Source organism: Lepus europaeus, chromosome 3 (assembly GCF_033115175.1).
Source record: "Lepus europaeus isolate LE1 chromosome 3, mLepTim1.pri, whole genome shotgun sequence".
NCBI lineage: Eukaryota > Metazoa > Chordata > Mammalia > Lagomorpha > Leporidae > Lepus > Lepus europaeus.
The window spans coordinates 143437695-143450056 of NC_084829.1; the positions used below are offsets into that span (position 1 = coordinate 143437695).

The 12362-nt window shown below is 36.6% G+C and overlaps 1 protein-coding gene across 4 annotated transcripts in view; it reads right to left on the reverse strand.

The window, feature by feature from the left end:
• HIVEP2 (HIVEP zinc finger 2) overlaps positions 1 to 12362 on the reverse strand; it is a 224519-nt gene that overhangs the window by 98088 nt on the left and 114069 nt on the right. For all 4 annotated transcript variants that reach the window (XM_062186857.1, XM_062186855.1, XM_062186858.1 and 1 more), the window contains one exon: positions 6560 to 6680. The gene's annotated coding sequence lies outside the window, so the exon portion shown is untranslated. The remainder of the gene's footprint in view (positions 1 to 6559; positions 6681 to 12362) is intronic.

Sequence of the window (12362 nt, forward strand, 5' to 3'; positions counted from 1 at the left end):
CTTAGCCGTGCACCCAGGACAGCTGTGCTCTGCCTTCACTTGATGCTGGCACCTGCTTCTTTCTTCCAGGGATCCCTGACATTCTGAGGCCATATTTTAGGTTATCTTATTAAATCTTTTCAGCCTTCAAAGTCTGAGCCCTTTAATCATTCCAGAGGACCCTACAGAGGGGGCTGAATATTCAGATACTGGGATCTGAGTAGGAAAGAAGTCTATAAATTCAGAGGACCACAAATTTCAGTTACAGTTTCGTAGAAAACAATAGCTACAAAATTCTTGCTTCCATGGTCAAGACAAGGAAAAGAATACATGCTTGTGTGAGAATGTAGGTGCCTTGATTTAGTTTTATTTATTTTGTGGGGAAGAGGGTTATTATTTTACTTTAAAAACAGTCTTTTTGCATTAAAACATCATCAAAAATTCAGAAATTTGTTCCTATGACTCTGCTCTAGATATTTAATAAATATCAGACGTGCTGATTGATATCACTCACATAATTAAGATTAAATATGTGCCTGGGCATCAGTTTTTTCAGGCCACCAAAAGATTTTAAAACTCATAGAAAATATTTTTATTGCTGGCACCGTGGCTCACTTGGCTAATCCTCCACCTGCAGCGCCGGCACCCCATGGCCTAGTCCCGGTTGGGGCACTGGATTCTGTCCCAGTTGCTCCTCTTCCAGTCCAGCTCTCTGCTGTGGCCCAGGAAGGCAGTGGAGGATGGCCCAAGTGCTTGGACCCTGCACCTGCATGGGAGACCAGGAGGAAGCACCTGGCTCCTGGCTTCGGATCGGCGCAGCTCACCAGCCGCAGTGCGCCGGCCGTAGCAGCCATTTGAGGGGGTGAACCAACGGAAAAAGGAAGACCTTTCTCTCTGTCTCTCTCTCTCTCACTGTCTAACTCTGCCTGTCAAAAAATATTTTTATTAAATTCAATAACTACTTAATTAGGCATTTACTTGTTTCCCAATCATCACTTTTAAAAGACCAAAGAGGACACCAACACAATGAAGAACTATTTTGTCCCTTACAGTATAGAATGTGAGATAAAAATTTCACCTTAATCACTTTGTAAGCACAAAAATACAGACAAAAAAGTGACATGGGAGACATATTAAGTGTTATGGGAATTCTGAGAGCAGATGAAAGAAAACAAGAGGTTAAACAATACTGAAATAAGAGAATTGACCACACTCTGACATCAGTGAGGTACATTAACAAATAAACAAATAATAGATGAGGCAGAAAATGCAATCAGAAAGTTTTTGTCTTTTGGCAAATCACAGATAAGAAGACAATCAGGCTCACATATAAGTAAAGATCTATAAGTGGGGATTTTTTTTTTAACTTTTATTTAATGAATATAAATTTCCAAAGTACAGCTTATGGGTTACGATGGCTTCCCCCCTCCCGTAACCTCCCTCCCGCCCGCAACCCTCCCCCCTCCCGCTCCCTCTCCCCTTCCATTCATGTAAGGATTCATTTTCAATTCTCTTTGTACACAGAAGATCAACTTAGTATATATTAGGTAAAGTTTTCAACATTTTGCCCATATAGCAACACAAAGTGAAAAAAACTACCATTGGATTACTAATTATAGCATCAAATAACAATGTACAGCACATTAAAGACAGAGAACCCACATGATTTTTTTTTCAAATTAATTAACTTTCTATGCCATTTCCCCTTCAATACCAGGTTGTTATTTTTTTTTTTCATTTCCAATTCTCTTTATATACAGAAGATCACTTCAGTATATCATTAGTATAGAGCTCATCAGTTTGTGCCCACACAGAAATGCAAAGTATAAGGATAAAGTATTACATTCTATATCTAGAGTCAGGACCTAAGCTGATCAGGTCATTGTTTCTTATAGTGTCCATTTCATTTCAGCAGGTTTCCCCATTGGTGCTCAGTTAGTTGTCGCCGATCAGGGAAAACAAATGATATTTGTTTCTTTGGGACTGGCTTAGTTCACTCAGCATGGTGTTTTCCAGATCCCTCCATCTTGTTTCAAATGACTGGGTTTCATTGTTCCTTACTGCTGTATAGTATTCTATGGAGTACATGTCCCATAATTTCTTTATCCAGTCTACTGTTGATGGGCATTTGGGTTGGTTCCAGGTCTTAGCTATTGTGAATTGAGCTGCAATAAACATTAATGTGCAGATGGCTTTTTTATTAGCCAAATTAATTTCCTTTGGGTAAATTCCAAGGAGTGGGATGGCTGGGTTGTATGGTAGGGTTATGTTCAGGTTTCTGAGGAATCTCCAGACTGACTTCCATAATGGTTTAACCAGTTTGCATTCCCACCAACAGTGGGTTAGTGTCCCTTTTTCCCCACATCCTCTCCAGCATCTATTGTTGGTAGATTTCTGGATGTGAGCCATTCTCACCGGGGTGAGGTGAAACCTCATTGTGGTTTTGATTTGCATTTCTCTGATTGCTAGTGATCTTGAACATTTTTTCATGTGTCTGTTGGCCATTTGGATATAAGTGGGGATTTTGTCCAATACCCAATTTAGGGATTGATAGTCACTCTTGACTATCAAGTATAAAGATGTTGCTTGGAGATTCTGAGATTCTCAGATCTAGGGAGGTGACTGGGTAAATGTAAGAGTTACTGCCCTCAGCTAGCTGATACCTTCAGAGGTCTGGAAAATATACATTCTACATGGAATGCCTCAAATTTCTCAATCGTATGAGTTCTGACGCCCTCCCAAATTTAAATATGGTTTCTCTTTCTTCATATGAATCATACTAAACAACATGTCAAAAAAAGTTCTAATATTTAACCACTGGCAGCCCGGCAGACCGGTGTGACCTCTCGGTGAACATGACATATAATCTGAAGTCAGGAGAACCGGTGTTGAATTCTGGTTCCATGACTCACTAGTTCTGTGACTTTGAGTAAATCACTCACCTGTAACTCCGCTCCCATCCCCACCAGTCTCCATTGCTTCATCATAAAATAAAATGTGAGTAATATCTACATAACTGCTAATGCCTCAGATGAGATAATATACAAAGAAGCTATTTGTAAACAGCAGCCTGTTACCCAAATATTAGTGCATGTCATAAAAATTCCACTGTGTAGGTTCTGTTTGGAGAGTGAAAGATGAGAGGTTCTCCCACAGTCACCCTAAACCCAAGCTGAAAGAGGGAGGACAGACAGAAGGAAATACTAGGAAGAGACATGAAAACCACCTTCAGTCAGGGTTTCAGATGGCTACAGAATGCTTATGCAACAAAATGTACTTCGTTCATACTACTGGTCTAATTAATGCTTGCTGGACGATGAGTCAATGAATGGATAAGTTACCAAATGCATGAACAGATGAAGGTATAGCCAGGTGAAATTCTTGAAAACAAAGCAGGGAGAATCAAGTTGTGTAGAAAGAAAAACATTTTGGAAATAGGAAACCATGTAGCCCAGAAAGCTAACAGTCGTGAACTCCACTCCTGTACACTGCAGTGGCAAAACAAAGCAGCACAGAGAAGCCTGCGGTTTCACATCACTTTGTAAATACTCAAACATAAATACTGACATCCTTTTCTGTTACCTTAAAGCACAAAGAACCCAAACAGAAGAACTGCATGTGTTTGAAAAGCTTTAATATGACCCTGTATAAAACAAAGCATGCTTAGGGGCACAAAACATGGAAGCTCACAAGGACTATTCTGAGTTATCTGTGATAGCAGGTGAAGTTATGATAAATGCATAATCACCTGCAGATCTAATTCACACCCTTCTGGTATCTTTATAAGACTGGCTAAAAATGTGTCCAGATAGATTTAATTAAATGTTTTCCTCTCTGCTATTTTCCTAATTAGTATAACTAACAACAAGAAAACAAAACATAGAGAAGGCAAATCAGAAGAGAAAAGAGAGGTGGATGGATGAACAATTAGTCTGGAAAAATCACAAAATACAGTCATTTCTGCAAAGAAAAAAAAATACCCCCAGAATTATGTATTTCAGATTTCTCAAAGTAAGATTTTAACCATTTCTGAATCCAAAACTTACAAACCGTAATAACTATGTAATTCTCAGCAAATTAATTATTGCTCTGAAGCCGAGTGTTCTCAAATGAATATGTGATTCTTAATTCTTAGCTTAAAAAGATTATTCTGTGCACCTACACACAGAACCTGGCTCATGAAATGTGTCCAATGAATGTTAATATCATTCACCTTCCTTCCTAAGAAATATCACTACATAATTCTAAAAAGTTACATCCAATGTAATAAGAAAACATAAACAAATCTGAGTATGCGGTTTAAGGTCCAGATTCCAGCTAACAACCCTTAAATAAATAATGTCAACACCAGTCCAAAGTACTGACGACTTGAAGGAAAACGGTAAGATGTCTTTCACAAAATATACCAGATAAGGAAGATCATTCTAATGGTTATGGATTTCCCTTTCTTACAAATTGTTTTCTTTTTACCACAAATTTACAGTAGAGAAAACTGGCAAATTTAAAAATTTTATTATTTCAGAAAAAGTCCTCATTCAGGCTAACGCATGTGGCTGAGTTCACTGATAAATAAAGCCACTCTGAAAAGCAGCTGATTATGTATTCCTTACACATCATGCAAAAAGCTTACCAATTCCCAATGAAATGACTTTCAAACAACAACAAAAAGTTATTAGTTTGAGAAGATGTAACCATCTCTATGAGTTAGGTCCATGTTGACGGTAAGAAGAGTCAGCCGTGAGATTAATAAAATATAATTCTTCTTATGTTGCAGAGTGGCTGTCAGCATGGACTAACCACTAGCACTGCAATCACTATTAGTTATGGAGCTCCTACTACCTGCCGGGTGAGTAATATTCACAGACTTATGAACTAAGTATCATCCTTATTTAACACAAAAACGTAATAATTTTGAAGCACAGTGACCCCAGTGAGCTGACTACACCTGGAACCCAGAATTCACAGCAGGCTAAGCAAGCAAGCCCTCTGTACTTAAGGCCCCAGCCATTGTCTAGTCTCCAGAGGCATTTAAAAGGCAGTCTCTTAAAAGCAATTTAAATTTGGTACCACCAGTTGAAATTTAATCTGAACACTGGGTTGGGGCAAGGCACGTACTTTGGGAATAACTGTAAAAGTCAAGTTTGTGAGTAGATGGAAAATTAAATGCAGCAGACAAAGGCATTTAAGTTAGTGAGTCAGAGCATTAATTTTCATTTGCTAACATCTATTACAGCTATTGAAGAAATTAAAGCTTTTTGCTTTTTGAAACTCTAAACATCTCTCTTCCTGATGAGTTTTTGTCTAACTGCCTTATATCCCTTTAATTATACCAAAAGTTTTCCAAACAGCACTATGTGCCTGTAACAATAAAATTACTGGTCACAAATGAATATTGAATAATGAACATCATAGGCAGAATAGGAAGACACTCTGGAGTTTCCACATCTGATATTTCTACACTCACTGGATGCTCTATAGCGTATAAATCAGATTCCAGGGCAGCTGCCTGCAGGGAGTTTGTTTTAGACAAAGCTAAGGGCCACAGCTGGCACTGCACAACTGTACAACAGCATCACTGAAAACCAGCACATACAGTGTTCACAGGTAACACAGACACTAGCAGTTGGTTTGGTTTGTAAGTCGGCTCCCCAAATGATTAGACACTTCTCTCTTATTCATTGTTGTTCATTGGGTTTTAAATAGTTCCAGTTTATTTGGAACAAAATTAAGCAACAAGCTGTACAATTTTAGAATCATGAATAAAATTTAGAATTTTAGAAACTCAAACCTTGAAACCTAAATTAGGAACACTCAATTTTTTCTCCAATTTTTCTGTTACTGTGTAAAGGGTTAATTAAAGCATGAGTTTGCCTGGATTAAAAAAAAAAAAATGCCAAGCCCTAAAATCAGTATCATTTAAACTTCTGATGCCAAAAATCTGTTTGACAGAGCAGGCTTTACTATACTGACATTTTAACAGTAGCCAAAGTCCTGTTCCCACTAAATTCTGTCTTGGCAGTACCAATAATTTGCTAAAAGCCTAAACTCTTCCTGGTTACAAGTTGCCTACCTCGGGAGCTTTATACAGCATCATAGTGCAACAAGGAAGCTGAATTTAGCAAGTCTTTACTTAACATTTCTAGGCTTACAACAGAAATCAAACTTTTTGTCAAATAAAACTGCTTTAAAATAAAGAATGATGTTAATTTTCCCAGAAAGTTAATACTTAAGATTTGAATTTGATAAGATACAGTACAGTTATCCATAAAAATCTCAAAGTAAAATCTGATATTCTCACATTGCTTCAAGATTACAAGTAAATCATCATTAAAACAGTAAATCAATAACTGCTTTCAAACTATAAATGACAATATTTTCTATTCTCAACTGAAATTAAGATACTTACAAAAATACAGTAAAGACTTATAAATATGTTCATTACAGGCATCTATCACAGGTTTTGATGACCTCAAATCATTACTGTCAAAATTTAATACAGAGCTTTCTTAATATTGTACTTGACAAAGCTTTCCAATAACGTTTAAATCAAACCACATATAAATTACTTGGTTCAACTTACCTAGTGGCTGAATGTTAAAGAATCGATTAACAAACAAAAAAGTGTTCCAACCAAATCAATTCAGTTAATTTTTCAAGTAGATCTGATTATCATCATCTTTTAAAAACTTCAAAGATTCCACCTAATGATAAAAAACAAAAAAAAATGGCATTTAAACTACAGCAGCATCATATAATCTATATGTTAACACAAAAATCAAAACAAGCCTATTATTATCCCTTTTTCTAAGTTACTGTGCTACTTAAAACTATGACACCAAAAGCACCTAGCAACTCAACTAAATTTTTCAGTTTGAGGTAAAATGAATGCTTAAGGACAGAGAACACAGTAAAATGATGCAAAAGAAAGTGTGAGAGCAGAAGAGTTTATTTTCAGTACCAACTTGCACTTGTAAATGATGGCTATCTAATATTGGTTAGGATATTAAAATTAGAAATGAGAAAGGATGCAAATGATTGCTTTGGAATTATACTCATTGATTCTTAGACTATACACATGCAATAATTTGTAAGTTGCAGTTATGGAAAGCTATTAAGAAATAGCTGCAAGCAATCTCTGTTGAGGCATAGAAACTAATACCCGGACAGATCATTTGAACATCAACAATGGTCAAGAAGTCGTGGAGAAAATTCACTACTGTGATTTTCTGAATCATTCTGAAAATGATACCTCATCTCCCATAGAAAGTGTTTAGTAAATGTTAGTAAAGACTTATAAACAGCTTAATTATGGTTTATCAACAATATCTGTTTATTCTACTCATTTTACCACCAGAAATCCTTTTTAAAGTTCAAACATTAAGTTACTATCTCAGCTCCCAGAGAAGGTTTGAGAGAAAGCAAGCAATATCTCAACTGGAGAGAGCCTAAAATAAATGCTGGGAGGTTAAGTAGAAGTGAGACAGAAAATTGGACAGCTTCCAGCTACTCCAGAATCAGGTCTCCCCAGGACAGATTTAGTATGTTAAAGCACACTAACACTTTAAAAATTCCCAGAACATCAAACACAGCTAAATTCAAGTGAAATTTCAAAGCCATATTCTAAAGCCATAAATACATGATTTTTATTTTGCAATGCATAATTAGCCACATACTGCCAGCCCTCAATTCCACTATACACATTAATAAAATTTATTCAGTATCTCAGTATGAAAAACATAAAGGTTGAAATAGATATGCTATCCATCAGTATTAGATGGTAATTGCGCAAAGAAGAAGAAAAATTGCTAACAGTGGGAAAGACAAGTAGTGATAATTATAAATACTGAGAAGAAATCATGTCCAGATTCTAGTCTTATTACTATTCAAGAAACAGTCATCCAGGAAGTCAAAAGACTTCTTCATTAACAAAGATAAATAGACTTATTATCAAAGAGTTCTTGCTGTAAGTATCACAAGATATGTATCAAATGGGTCGGTTATTTTAAATTATACATATATAACAAACACAATTCTCTAAACAACCATCCACAAAGCAGCACAAGGCACACATTTTTTGCATTTGAATAGCTAAAGCCGGGAAGATATTTCTTTACTTTTCCTGGCATTTTATGGAAAAGTTACACAGGCTATCTTAAATAATGCTGGGTAGCTGGCTTCATAAATCACTACTACATACTTGCCAGGATGGTTTTCTGCAGAAGGTAGAACACTGTTTAACAAGACATTTTCCAGGGAAGAACTAGTGCACTTCCCTTATGATCCAGATCAAACGAAGACTCCTAAAACTCTTCTCCCATTGATTTTTTTCATTGTACAATGTGAAACTGATCTGTACAAAAGTCTAGATTGACCAAGTTCTTGGGCATTTCTTAGATAGCGTACTGTTTTCTTATATTATGTAATTCCTGACCTCCAGTCTTAAGCGTCTTGAGCCCAGACAGTCATTAAGCTAATGTGCTAAAAGATTTTTCACCAGTCTTACATTAAGAATGATAATATTTCTATCTAACTATGGTTATCTGAGTGGTCCATGATTTCAAATGACTTGGGAATTTTTCCAGTCTCTATAGCATGCCTAAAAGCAGTGGCATGAGCCTCTCATATCAAAGTTCAAAAGCAGTGTACAAAATACACTACCATATGCATGGATGATTCAGTCCCATGACAGTCACTGATTAGCACAGAGGATACAAGTCTACCGCTGGGTAGCAGATAACAGGTAAGCCTCAAAGTGTACAAACCACCATACAACCTTTCTCCAGGAATGTTCATTTCCTTCAAACGAACAATGACACCTGATGTAAGGTCAAAGATTCTTTACAGTTTCTATAACACACACCAATACAACACCTCAAGTAACTGTATAGCATGATCAAAGAAGTTGAGTTTAAATTTCTTAACCTTTCCTTTGTGTTTACTACCTGCTCTACTAACCTTGGAGAAAAAAAAAAAAACCAAGACCCTCTATCCATGGTATTTTGACTTTATCAGAAAGTTTAAATATACCTGAAGTTTGTATTTCTCTCAGTTACATGGTCTAAACAATGGAGTGATTTATCATTAGCTAATATTTGATCATGCTTGTCCCTAGTTGGTCTGTTTCAGTTATTTGTGTGTAATAAATCAGATGAAACCACAATGCTGGGCTTGAATGGCTTTCTGTAGCCAAATGGTTTATCCCAGGTGGTACACAGGAACCAGGCTCCCCCCGTTTGCCAGGAAAGTAGTTTAGTTGACAGTGCCGTTGCAACACTGAACACAGTAAGTTAGCTATTTTGGAAGTCCTTCCAATAGTAAACTGTACCCTGGAGTAACCTTATGAGTCATAATGTCTTTGTGGAACTGGACTAATCCTTCCTGGTCATCAACTACTCTTTAGTTGATGATGAAACTGGGGCTCAGGGGGTTACAGTCACTGGCCCAAAGGCATGCGACTAGAATCCTGTTTCTTAACTGTTACTCCAGCATTGCTCCCTGTACATCATGGAGCTGCTCTGCCTCTCAAAGATAGAAATTCAACCACGTTAACCAGAAGTTGATTCAGCTCCAGTTATTTTAACTTTGCTTCTCAGTTTGGGGTAGGAACGAAAGGAAGACAGTAAAGGGTAGAATGAGAGAATAGACAGGCTCAGCACCATCTTCTCCATCATGGTTACCATCAACTCACCTCCTTACAAACCTACTAAAAACCAGGAAAGGAGAATGAAAAACCAAGTACTTGAGGCTGTCACACACCACAGCTATCTTGGCATAATGTCAACAGGGTTTCACAGCAACATTTGAGAAGCAGTGCTCCAATGGCTAATTAGTAGTAACTAGTCCCAATAGTTAGTTATGTTATTGATGACATTTTAATTAGAAGAATATCTCTACTTCCATTACCCAAGCACAACTACTTTCATAGATGTAACATACATATCTTAACAATGATCTAGTGATTTTCATTTTAACATTACATTTGGCCTTCAATGGGGGCTTGCTTCCAGGGCCCTTGTTCCACAAGGATACCAAAATCTAAGGATGTTCAAGTCTCTCATATAAAATAATGTAGTATTTGTTTATAATCTATGCCAATCCTCTTGTACAGTTTAAGTCATCTTTAGATTATTTATAGTACCTAATACAATGTAAATGCTACAAAAATAGTTACAATTTATGGTTTAGGAAATAATTACAAGAAAAGAAGTCTGTACATATTCAGTATGGATGTGAATTTTTTTCTGAATATTTTCAGTCTTCTGTTGATTTAATCCATGGGAGTGGGATGGCATTTATAGAAGGGTGACTGTATTTTTTACATCTGTCCCTATGTAAGCATATTTTCACATAGGGCACACAATAATGTCACATTCTGTTTTTTTTTTTTCATTTAACATTCTGTAAACACATTCTCTATCTCCATGTATGTTACATGGTTCTCATTCTTACCAGCCATGGCATCTTCCATAGGATCAGCACAAAGGCATTTCCTTAATGTTCCATGGGGAACATTTCAAATGTTCTTATTTATTGGCAACACTAGAAATACTGTTTTCTCCTTAAAATCTTATGTGAAATAGGATCAGTAAATCAAAAAGTAGAAATATTTTATGGACTTCATACTTCTAGCCATACTGATGTCAAGAGATTGAAATTACTTATAAAGCCACCAGTTGCAGACAAGCATTCAACTCTCACCAAACTTCTTCACCACTGCAGGTGGTTGAAATGCTTTTGGCAGTTTTATTTGGCGCTATACACTTCAGGGTGGCTCTTTTAGTTTAATGGCGAATATAACTATTCTCTCATTGAAAAATAATTTTATTGTCTTTCATCTTTAAAATATTTTTTACATAATTTGACCACATTTCAGCTCTAATTGTTCTTAGGAATTTAAATGGCCCTTTATATGATACATATTAACTTTTTTAATGAATTCTTCTGTAAATTTTATTTTACAATATTTAACCATGTGATCCATCTGGTATGTCATTGGATTCATACCATGAAGTAGGTATTCAGATATTTTTGACAAATCCCAAGTATCTATAACACTCATTCTAGTTGCTAAGTTATCCTTTCTTACACATCTTTAAGTTTGCTATATTATAATGTGTGCCTTAATTGTATTAGAATGGGTCCCTTGTTGGGCTCTCCATTTTGGTACATGGATCCACACAGGAGAGGTCTTCAAAAAGTTTATGGAAAACACATAATATTAAAAAACTATGCATGGACCAGTGCCGTGGCTTAACAGGCTAATCCTCCGCCTGAGGCGCCGGCACACTGGGTTCTATTCCCGGTTGGGGCGCCAGATTCTATCCTGGTTGACCCTCTTCCAGGCCAGCTCTCTGCTATGGCCCGGGAAGGCAGTGGAGGATGGCCCAAGTCCTTGGGCCCTGCACCCACATGGGAGACCAGGAGAAGCACCTGGCTCCTGGCTTCGGATCAGCGCAGTGCGCCGGCCACAGCGACCATTGGAGGGTGAACCAACGGCAAAAGGAGGACCTTTCTCTCTGTCTCTCTCTCTCACTATCCACTCTGCCTGTCAAAAAAATAAAAAATAAAAATAAAAAAATAAAAAAAAATAATTGGAAATGAAAAAAAAACAACCTGGTGTTAAATTGGAAATGGCATAGAAAATTAATTTTTAAAAAATATTATGTAGGATCTCTGTCTTTAATGTGCTGTACACTGTTATTTAATGCTATAACTAGTACTCCAACGATAGTTTTTTCACTTTGTGTTGCTATATGGGGCAAACTGTTGAAATCTTTACCTAATATATACTAAACTGATCTTCTGTATATAAAGAGAATAGAAAATGAATCTTGATGTGAATGGAAGGGGAGAGGGAGCGGGAAAGGGGAGGGTTGCGGGCGGGAGGGAAGTTGTGGGAGGGGGGAAGCCATTGTAACCCATAAGCTGTACTTTGGAAATTTATATTCATTAAATAAAAGTTTAATAAATGAAAAAAAAAACTATGCATGGATTTCAAACTATTTTGCAAAACATAAATATATTTTAATTCCATTTTGCATGAACTTTCTAAGGTACCCTCGTCTTTTAAATGGAACTTTTGCTCAGACTGTGTTAATATAATGTGACTGGCATTGCATTACAGGGTTTTCAGTTGCATTACTACATGTACTTGGTGTGCACGTTTTAGGCAGCTGTATGACTTGCTTCATAGTATGCGTGAATCTACCATAGGTCTGGATTATACCCCTTACTGCCTTTTTTTTTTTTTTTCAAACATTCCTTGATATGTCCTTATGCACATGTATAACTCGTATTTGAAAAATTCACTCATTTTTTCTGGATTGTATTATTTAATTAAGATTAATATTTACCATCCATAAATAGCCATAACCATTAGGAGT